This window comes from Carcharhinus amblyrhynchos, unplaced genomic scaffold (genome assembly GCF_965287045.1).
Source record: "Carcharhinus amblyrhynchos unplaced genomic scaffold, sCarAmb.v2.hapA scaffold_840, whole genome shotgun sequence".
Classification (NCBI taxonomy): Eukaryota; Metazoa; Chordata; class Chondrichthyes; order Carcharhiniformes; family Carcharhinidae; genus Carcharhinus; species Carcharhinus amblyrhynchos.
Window position 1 is genome coordinate 52,370 of NW_027650580.1, and position 6,630 is coordinate 58,999.

At 70.6% G+C, this 6,630-nt stretch overlaps 1 pseudogene across 1 annotated transcript; it reads left to right on the plus strand.

The window, feature by feature from the left end:
* Positions 1-493: 493 nt before the first annotated feature.
* On the plus strand, positions 494-5,708 carry LOC145340204 (armadillo repeat-containing protein 5-like; annotated as a pseudogene). The gene is made up of 4 exons (XR_013886218.1): positions 494-810; positions 2,130-2,160; positions 4,025-4,132; positions 4,845-5,708. The product of XR_013886218.1 is annotated as an armadillo repeat-containing protein 5-like (transcript).
* The last annotated feature ends 922 nt before the right edge of the window (positions 5,709-6,630 follow it).

A 6,630-nucleotide genomic window follows, 5' to 3' on the forward strand; every position in this document is an offset into this window, starting at 1 on the left:
CACTGCGCACTGATAGCCCCGCCCCTTACCGCCGCATCGCGTCACCACGCTCCGTCTGAGCTCCACCTTCGCCTCGTCACCCCGCCTTGCTCGCCCCGCCCCCGGAGGGGCGGCAGCAGCCGTCATCAGCCCCGGCCCCGCCTCCCCCGCCCCCGACTCTCCCCGTTTGTTTGACCCCACCCTTCCCGCGGCGCGGCCGCTGAGCCCCGCCCACTCGCGCCGATAACCCCGCCCCCCTTTAACCATTGTGTCGTCACCGCGCACGGCTGACCCCGCCCGCTAATTATTGAATCTCACCGCTCTCCGCTAACCCCGCCTCCCTAAACCATTGTGCCGTCGCCGTGACGCCCACCTCTGGCCCCGCCCTCGCGCGGTGCGCCGTGGGATTTGTAGTTCCCTTGCCCCCGGGTTTGCTGGGTGCGCGGAGGGGCGGTGACGTCAGCGCGGGACTCCATCTCCCGGCGTGCGCCGGGCGGGATGCGGACCGGATAGAGAGAGCGCGGCGGCTGCAGCAGCGGCAGTGGCGGCGGTGGGGAGGGGAAATGGCGCCTCCGCCTCCCGCACCCAGCCGGGCCCAGCCCGGGGCTCAGGCCCAGGCCCAGGCTCCGGGCCGCCGCCTGCAGGCGCTGCTGGCTCTCCGCCACAAGCAGCTGAAGGAAAGGGCGGGCTGCGGGGAGCGGCTGGGCCGCGCCGGGGGCCTCCGGGCGCTGCTGGCGCTGCTGCTGCCGCCCCGCGGGCCCCCCCGGAGCTGGAGATCGGCCTCAGCGTCCTGGCCAACACTGCTGCACCCAGGCCGGGCCGCGCCGTGAGGTGAGGGGGGGCCACTGGGGTCAGGGGGCACTGAGGTCAGGGGTCAGTGCTAGTGTCAGGGGGCACCCTGCTGGGGGCGGGGTCACTGGAGTCAAGGGTCACCCTGCTGGGGGCGGGGTCACTGGAGTCAAGGGTCACCCTGCTGGGGTCAGGGGTCACTGAGATCAGGCGTCAGTGCTTGTGTCAGGGGGCACCCTGCTGGGGGCGGGGTCACTGGAGTCAAGGGTCACCCTGCTGGGGGCGGGGTCACTGGAGTCAAGGGTCACCCTGCTGGGGGTGGGGTCACTGGGGTCAAGGGTCACCCTGCTGGGGACAGGGGTCACTGGGGTCAGGGAGTACCCTGCTGGGGACAGTGGGGTCAGGTGTCACCCTGCTGGGGCAGTGGTCACTGGGGTCAGGGGTCACCCTGCTGGGGGTGGGGTCACTGGAGTCAAGGGTCACCTGGCTGGGGACACTGGGGTCAGGTGTCACCCTGCTGGGGCAGGGGTCACTGGGGTCAGGGATCAGTGCTACGGTCAAGGGGCACCCTGCTGGGGGTGGGGTCACTACAGTCAAGGGTCCCCCTGCTGGAGGCAGGGGTCATTGGGGTCAGGTGTCACCCTGCTGGGGTCAGGGGTCAGTGTTAGGATCAGGTGTCACCCTGCTGGGGTCAGGGGGCACCCTGCTGGAGGCAGGAGTCATTCTGCTGGGGTCAGGGGTCACTGGGGTCAGGTGTCACCCTGCTGGGGTCAGGGTTCATCCTCCTGAGGTCAGAGTTCACTGGGGTCAGGGGTTACCCTGCTGGGGTCAGGGGCACCCTGGAGTTAGGAGGCAATCTGCCTCTCTCTTTCTGGCTGGGGTCAGAGCTCACTGCCTGCTGGAAGGGGGGGGGGGTCAGGGCTCACTGCCTGCTGGAAGGGGGGGGGGTCAGGGCTCACTGCCTGCTGGAAGGGGGGGGGGGTCAGGGCTCACTGCCTGCTGGAAGGGGGGGGGGGGTCAGGGCTCACTGCCTGCTGGAAGGGGGGGGGGTCAGGGCTCACTGCCTGCTGGAAGGGGGGGGGGTCAGGGCTCACTGCCTGCTGGAAGGGGGGGGGGGTCAGGGCTCACTGCCTGCTGGAAGGGGGGGGGGTTCAGGGCTCACTGCCTGCTGGAAGGGGGGGTCAGGGCTCACTGCCTTAGGGGGGATCGGTGCGAGCAGGAGTTGGATCACTTTTAATTGTGGATGAGAGGTCACTGTGTCCATTTTGGGAGGGGGGGCTGGGGTGACCGTACCCCCACCCCCCTCGCGCTCTTCCACACTGACACTGAGTTGAATCTGTCTCTCTCTCTCTCTCTTACAGGTTCGGATGCTGGGTGGTATCGCTCCCCTAGGTAAGAGACATCTCCCCCCCACCCACCCCCCACTTACAGCTAAGCCCCTCATGGGGAACTTCATTTTGGCCCCGGAGACTCCACGTTGTCTCACAGGGACCCGGGTTCCATTCCCCGCAGCACAGCGGGTTAGCACTGCTGTCTCACAGGGACCCGGGTTCCATTCCCCACAGCACAGCGGGTTAGCGCTGCTGTCTCACAGGGACCCGGGTTCCATTCCCCACAGCACAGCGGGTTAGCGCTGCTGTCTCACAGGGACCCGGGTTCCATTCCCCGCAGCACAGCGGGTTAGCGCTGCTGTCTCACAGGGACCCGGGTTCCATTCCCCGCAGCACAGCGGGTTAGCACTGCTGTCTCACAGGGACCCGGGTTCCATTCCCCGCAGCACAGCGGGTTAGCGCTGCTGTCTCACAGGGACCCGGGTTCCATTCCCCACAGCACAGCGGGTTAGCGCTGCTGTCTCACAGGACCCGGGTTCCATTCCCCGCAGCACAGCGGGTTAGCGCTGCTGTCTCACAGGGACCCGGGTTCCATTCCCCACAGCACAGCGGGTTAGCGCTGCTGTCTCACAGGGACCCGGGTTCCATTCCTCGCAGCACAGCGGGTTAGCACTGCTGTCTCACAGGGACCCGGGTTCCATTCCCCGCAGCACAGCGGGTTAGCGCTGCTGTCTCACAGGGACCCGGGTTCCATTCCCCACAGCACAGCGGGTTAGCACTGCTGTCTCACAGGACCCGGGTTCCATTCCTCGCAGCACAGCGGGTTAGCGCTGCTGTCTCACAGGGACCCGGGTTCCATTCCCCGCAGCACAGCGGGTTAGCACTGCTGTCTCACAGGGACCCGGTTCCATTCCCCGCAGCACAGTGGGTTAGCACTGCTGTCTCACAGGGACCCGGGTTCCATTCCCCGCAGCACAGCGGGTTAGCACTGCTGTCTCACAGGGACCCGGGTTCCATTCCCCACAGCACAGTGGGTTAGCACTGCTGTCTCACAGGGACCCGGGTTCCATTCCCCGCAGCACAGCGGGTTAGCACTGCTGTCTCACAGGGACCCGGGTTTCATTCCCCGCAGCACAGCGGGTTAGCGCTGCTGCCTCACAGGGACCCGGGTTCCATTCCCCGCAGCACAGCGGGTTAGCGCTGCTGTCTCACAGGGACCCGGGTTCCATTCCCCGCGGCACAGCGGGTTAGCGCTGCTGTCTCACAGGGACCCGGGTTCCATTCCCCACAGCACAGCGGGTTAGCGCTGCTGTCTCACAGGGACCCGGGTTCCATTCCCCACAGCACAGCGGGTTAGCGCTGCTGTCTCACAGGGACCCGGGTTCCATTCCCCACAGCACAGCGGGTTAGCACTGCTGTCTCACAGGGACCCGGGTTCCATTCCCCACAGCACAGCGGGTTAGCGCTGCTGCCTCACAGGGACCCGGGTTCCATTCCCCGCAGCACAGCGGGTTAGCACTGCTGTCTCACAGGGACCCGGGTGCCATTCCCCACAGCACAGCGGGTTAGCGCTGCTGTCTCACAGGGACCCGGGTTCCATTCCCCGCAGCACAGCGGGTTAGCACTGCTGTCTCACAGGGACCCGGGTTCCATTCCCCACAGCACAGCGGGTTAGCGCTGCTGTCTCACAGGGACCCGGGTTCCATTCCCCGGTGGATTGGCCGTGCTAAATTGCCCCTCAGTGTCCAGGGGGGGATTAGGCAGGGTAAATACGTGTAGTTATGGGAATAGGGCCTGGGTGGGATTGTGGTCAGTGCAGACTCGATGGGCCGAATGGCCTCCGTGTGCGCTGTCGGGATTGTTTGATTCCAGGGGGGGAGGGGGTTAGCGGACACAGTGAAATCTCTCTCTCTCTGTCTCGGCAGTGGATATTTTGAAAGGAATTAGCACCTTGTGCGTACAGAACCGGGTGGCTCGAGCTCTGGGCAACCTGGCCCTCGAAACGGAGAACTCGGTGATTATCCATCAGTCAGGTAGGTGTGCGGAACCAGCGTTTCCCCCCTTCCCTGGGACGTGTGGCTCCCCCCCCCCCCCCCCCAACCCCCACCGCCCCGGCTCTGTGTCTCTGTGCGCCCCCTTTGCCCCCACCCGCCCCCCCCCCCAGTCTCTGCGGCCGTGTGCACCCTGCTGCACCCCCCCCCCCCACCCCCCCCAAGCTCTGTGGCTGTGCGCCCCCCCACTCCGCCCCCCCGCTCTGCCCCTCCCCACCACCCACCCCCCCCCCCCCCCCTCCTGCCCTGTAGCCGTGCGCCCTCCCCCACCCCCGTCTCTGCGGCCGTGCACCCCCCCACCCCCCAGGTCTGCAGCCATGCGCCCCCCACTCTCCCCACCGCCCCCCACTCTCCCCACCACCCCCCCCACCCCCGCCTGTGGCCGTGTGCCCCCCCCTCCCCCTCCCCCACACCCACCCCCGTCTCTGCGCCCCAGCTCCCCCACACCCACCCCCGTCTCTGCGCCCCCGCTCCCCCACACCCACCCCCGTCTCTGCGCCCCCGCTCCCCCACACCCACCCCCGTCTCTGCGCCCCCGCTCCCCCCCCACCCCCCGTCTCTGCGCCCCGCTCCCCCCCACCCCCCGTCTCTGCGCCCCCGCTCCCCCCCCCCCCCCCCCCCCGACTCTGCGCCCCCGCAGCCCCCCACCCCCCCCCAACCCCATCGCTAACTCTCTCTGTCCCTCTCTCCACAGGGGCCGTCCCTCACCTGATCGGGCTGCTGACGAGTGTTCAGGACGCGAACTGCCTGCAGTCGGTGGCGCGGACCCTGCGGATCCTGTCCGACTCGCCGGCCCACCGCAGCTCGCTGACGTCGCAGGGCTGCGTGCCCCCCCTGCTGGCCCTCCTGGGGCGGGAGGAGCCCCGGCTGCTGGGGGCGGCCGCCCGGGCCCTGGCCGAGCTGACCCGCTCCTGCGCCGCCCCCTGCGCCCTCCAGGTCTCCCGCCACGGGGGGATCCCCCTGCTGGCCTCGCTGGCCGCCCACCGGGAGCGGGCGGTGCGGGAGGGCGCCCTGCTGGCCCTGGCCAACCTGTGCGGGCAGGGCTTCGTGCGGCCCAGCGTGGGGGGGGCCGGGGGCGTGGGCCTGCTGGTGGCGGCCCTGCGCTCGGACGCCGGGGGCCCCGGGGGGCCGGCCCACCTGCGGGCCCTGTGCCTGTGCTGCCGGGAAGCGGTGAACCGGGCCCGGGTGAGGGAGGAGGGCGGCCTGGACGTGCTGCTGGGCCTGCTGAGGCAGCCTTCGCACCGGGCCAGCCACCACCGCATCATCGCCGCCTTCCTGGGCTTCTTCTACGACCAGGGGGCCATGGACTACCTCCACGCCGGGGGCTGGTGCCCCTGCTGCTGGCCAAGCTGGTCAGCCTGGCCGCCCGGCGGGCAGGGCCCCCCCACCCCCACCACCCCCCGCACCCCGCTCAGGAGGAGGAGGGGGAGGGGGAGGAGGAGGACGACGAACCCCTGGACGAGAGGCAGGCCGCGTCCTTCGATTACCCCCTGGAACGGCCCATCGAGGGGAGGAGCAGCCGCAGGAGGCATCGTCCAGCTTTCGCAGCCTGAGGTAAGGCAGGAGGCCCTCCCCGGCCCCTCCCCCCCACACCCACCCTGGCTCCGCCCCCAGCCCTTCCCCACCCTGGCTCCGCCCCTGGCCCCTCCCCCCTGCTCCCACCCTGGCTCCGCCCCTGGGCCCTCCCCCCACTCCCACCCTGGCTCCGCCCCTGGACCCTCCCCCCACACCCACCCTGGACCCTCCCCCCACTCCCACCCTGGCTCTGCCCCCAGCCCATGCCCATCCTGGCTCTGCCCCTGGCCCCTCCCCCCCAATCCCGCCCTGGCCCCTCCCCCCACTCACTCCCTGGCTCTGCCCCTGGCCCCTCCCCCCACTCACTCCCTGGCTCCGCCCCTGGACCCTCCCCCCACTCCCACCCTGGCTCCGCCCCCAGCCCTTCCCCACCCTGGCTCCGCCCCTGGCCCCTCCCCCGCTCCCTCCCTGGCTCCGCCCCTGGCCCCTCCCCCCACTCCCTCCCTGGCTCCGCCCCTGGCCCCTCCCCCCACTCCCTCCTGGCTCCGCCCCTGGCCCCTCCCCCCCACTCCCTCCCTGGCTCCGCCCCTGGCCCCTCCCCCCACTCCTCCCTGGCTCCGCCCCTGGCCCCTCCCCCCCACTCCCTCCCTGGCTCTGCCCCTGGCCCCTCCCCCCCACTCCCTCCCTGGCTCTGCCCCTGGCCCCCTCCCCCCACTCCCTCCCTGGCTCTGCCCCTGGCCCCTCCCCCCCACTCCTCCCTGGCTCCTGCCCCTGGCCCCCTCCCCCCCACTCCCTCCCTGGCTCCGCCCCTGGCCCCTCCCCCCCACTCCCTCCCTGGCTCTGCCCCTGGCCCCTCCCCCCCACTCCCTCCCTGGCTCTGCCCCTGGCCCCTCCCCCCACTCCCTCCCTGGCTCCGCCCCTGGCCCCTCCCCCCCACTCCCTCCCTGGCTCCGCCCCTGGCCCCT